The following is a 3,893-nucleotide window of genomic DNA, read 5'->3' on the forward strand; positions in this document are numbered from 1 at the left end:
CACAGCACACACGCCCTGCAGCTCCTCCGTCTCCAGGCACAGCGGTCACTCATCGTGGCCACTCACAGCCAGCGGGCTCCCGGCCAGGACAGCTCAGGTGCAGACATGGCCCCGAGTGAGTGAGCCCCTCAGCTCCCTCCACGCCATGAGTTCCAGGGCGGTGGGTTGACCCGGCCAAGGTCACCCCTGTGAGCGGCAGACACAGACTGGGCCAGACTCAGACCCTCTGACCAAGTCACCGCCTCAGTCAGGCCTGCAAGCCACGATGCTCTTGGCTCCGAAAACACCTTGCCCTCCAGCTGCTCCCAGTCACTTCCCATCAGCGAGGCCGCCCTGGGCCTAGCGCCTCGAGAACACGAACACACACACACACACACACACACACACACGGGAGCAGGTGAGCAGGATCCGAGGGGTCCTGCTGGGGTCGCCGCCCCAAAGGGCAGCTTTTCCGGGAGAAGCATGAGGAGTGCATGCAAGGTGAGGGCCACATGGAGGGCGTTCCCCAACCTGGCGTCAGGCACCCCATCCCTGCCCCCCACCGCCTCGGCCTGCAGACCGCCTGCCGTGGGCCGCCCCTGCCAGGTCGCCCTAGTTGAACCCATGAGGTTGTTATGTTCCCGGCACAGCTGATGCCGCGGGCAGTGGAGCTGGTGCGGGGCCCTGGCCGTGTCTCCCCGCTTTTCATTCTCTCCTGTCTCCGCAGAGGCCCCTGCCGGGGAGCCAGGTCCCTGTCACTTAGCGGTTTCACGTGTCCCTTCTGTGCACAGCCCACCTGGGCAGAATCCTGGCTCTGCCACGGTGTGTTGGTTGCTATGGGAACAGGAATGCTGCACAACAGCACGGCAGGGTGCGGGTGGGAAGATGGTGCCGCAGAACCCTGCACGTGGCCTTTCCAGCCACCACTACCAACCACCCCCCAATATGGAAACCTTCCCCTACCTTCTCTCTTGGCCTCCAATTCCAGCAGAGAACCACCTCCGCTGCCTGGCGTTGCTAACCCCTTATCTAGTCGAAGCCCACCAATCCCAGGCCCGCAGCCCCTAATGCGCTGGAGTGGAATCACGTGCTGTTTCTCCTCGCACACGGGGGCCAGGTGGCGGCACTGTCCACGGGGCCGGGCCGGGGCTGACCACGGGCCCTTGATGAGTGCTGCTCCCCCGGCTCTCAGAGCACGACTCGGGTCCCACCCGTCCAGCTAAACCCCCAGTCTGACTTCCTGACGACAATAAGCCTGGGGCAACGGCAGGCCCGACCGCGCTGCTCTACATGGCAAGGGGGGCAATTGGCAGCCCAAAGAAAAGGAAAAACATGAGATAAACTCAGGGGAGGGAAGGAAGAAAAAGCGCTTTGTTATTCAGAAGGGTTTATTGTGGACATTCACTCATTTTTAAAAAAATATTTTTTTTTTATTGATTTCAGAGAGGAAGGGAGAGGGAGAGAGAAACATCAATAACAGAGAATCTTGCATGCCCCCTACTGGGGATCGAGCCTGCAACCCAGGCATATGCCCTTGACCAGAATCCAGCCCAGGACCCTTCAGTCTGCAGGCCGACACGCTATCCACTGAGCCAAACCAGCCAGGGCTCGCTCATTTTTATGTTTCAAGTTTTCTTTTGTCTCGTTGGCGTGTCACCTGGTGAAAAACCAGGGAGCTGTGTACCTCCAGGGCCCGCGACACCCTTCCTTACCGCGTCCAGAGAGCCTACTGCCCGGTCACGTGACCGCCAACTTCATGGCTGCTGCCCCAGGCTGGGAGAACCTGGGTCTCTTCTGGACTGTTCTTTAGGACAAGGTTAAGCTTACAAACCTGAGGTGTGGATTGGGGGCCTTCCATTTGTCAAATGGACAATGTCCCTCTACCCAGAGCCTGGGGGACAGGGCCGGGAACACCCTGTTTTCTGTGTGTGGTTGACGGCCGGCAGCTGGGCTGGACCACACGGAGGCGGCAGCTTTGGTCTGGGTGCCCCAACCTTTTTGCTGAATCTGCCTCCAGCCCCCTGAGGTGGGGGTCAACGGAGAGAGGTCCCCTACCCAGGTGAGGAAGGGGTGGAAGGCAGTGTGTCTCCAGGTGGGATGCCACCTGGGAGCTGGACCCTGCACCCCGACAGTCTGGAGGACGTCTCTGGGGTGCGGGCTGGAGCTGCTCAGAGATGATGTCACAGGCCGACCCCAGAAAGCACCCCCACTCAGCCCAGAGCCCCGGCCTCCTGGAGAAAGGGGTGCTGTGCCGGGAAGCAGACACAGCTCTGGAGTGGGGTGGGGTGGGGGCCGTGTGTGCAGGTGCCCAGCTGAGAGGCTGGGGGAGACCTGCTCCCTCCCAGGGCTGTCCCACTGAAGGGGGTCCCTGAGCCTGAGGAGGTGCTGGTGGGGGAAACCCCAAAGCAAACACCAAACCCGGAGCCCCCCAGGCGGGCGGGCCATGGACAAGCTGGCTCGGAAGCCACAGGCCTGGGAGAAGGGCCCCTGTCCGGGCCAGAGCTTCGGAGCTGCCCCAGCCCTGCACCCCCAGCGCCTGCCCAGAGCCTGTGGGGATGCCGCCTCTGACCGGAAGGCCACGCCTCCTGCTCCCCGGAAATGAGGGTTTGGATAGTGAATGCTAAGGGTTTTTCTCGCTTCACCCTGTTCCCGAGGCAGCTCATGGGACAAAAGGCCTCCCTGCAGCCGGCTGCCCGCCTCTGTGCAGCAGTCGCCCCCGGAGCCAGGCCCTCCCAGACCCACCACTACTGGCAAGGGCAGAACTCGAACTCGGGCCCACGTGCTGTGCCCCAGGAGGGCACCTCTGAGTTGGCCATTTTGAAGGCAGACCCCCCGGCCCTCACCCCTCAAGGGCACAGCGAGACCCCAAGCAGGCAGCTTCCCGACGGGATACTGTGTCATTTCCTAAGACACCATTTCCGTGAGCGCTTCCCAGGAGCGCGGGAAAGCCACGCTCAGACACGGGAGCCGCAGAAACAGCCGAGGCTGGTCAGCCTGAGGGGCGGGAGCTGTGGCCTCCCACGGCCGCCTTGGCTGGGATAACAGAGGAGACCCTGCAGGCTGTTGGCAGAATGAGCCCCTCAGCTGGGCCCAGCCCAGATCCGGGGTCAGACGGCACCACAGGCAGGCAGCCCCTCTCAGCACGTTGAGGAAGCACAAGGGGCAGGTCGTGGAGGAGGATGAGGGGGCCGTGCCACCCGAGAGGGAAAGGACCGGCCTTCGGGTTCCCGGGGCAGGTCTGGCTGCATCATGGGAAAGATCGAAGGTTAAGAAGAAGCCTGTGATAGGGACTGAGCCCAGGTGGGGAGGTCAAGGGCTCACTGTGAGATGAATGCTGCTGGATCAAGCCCACAGCTTCCAGGAAAGACCTGGCTGGTGTGGCTCAGTGGTTGGGCATCGACCTATGGACCAAGAGGTCAGGTTCAATTACCGGTCAGGGCACATGCCCAGGTTGTGGGCTTGACCCCCCAGTGTGAGGCATGCAGGAGGCAGCCGATCAATGATTCTCTCTCATCATTGATGTTTCTCTCTCTCTCTCCCTCTCCCTTCCTCTCTGACATCAATAGAAGATATTTTTAAAAAATCTTTTCAGTTGCTGGCTTTTGGTCTGGTTTGTTGAGGTTTTTTTCTTCCCAGGAATGGAGGAAAAATTACCACCCACCATCCCCTCCCCTCTCTTCTCTTTCTGTTGGGGCATGTCTGCTTGTCTTCAGGTTCTGGCATGAAGTCTGGGCCCCCCATTCAGAATGCTTCACCCCACACTCGCTCCCACCGCTATGGGACCCTCCTCAGTGAAGTTTGTGGTGCCCCATAAAGATATCTGCTCCAGCCCAGCTGGCGTGGCTCAGGGGTTGGGTATCAACATGGTTCGATACCCGGACAGGGTACATGCCCAGGTTGTGGGCTCGGTCCCC

Source organism: Myotis davidii, unplaced genomic scaffold (assembly GCF_000327345.1).
Source record: "Myotis davidii unplaced genomic scaffold, ASM32734v1 scaffold217, whole genome shotgun sequence".
NCBI classification, from domain to species: Eukaryota; Metazoa; Chordata; class Mammalia; order Chiroptera; family Vespertilionidae; genus Myotis; species Myotis davidii.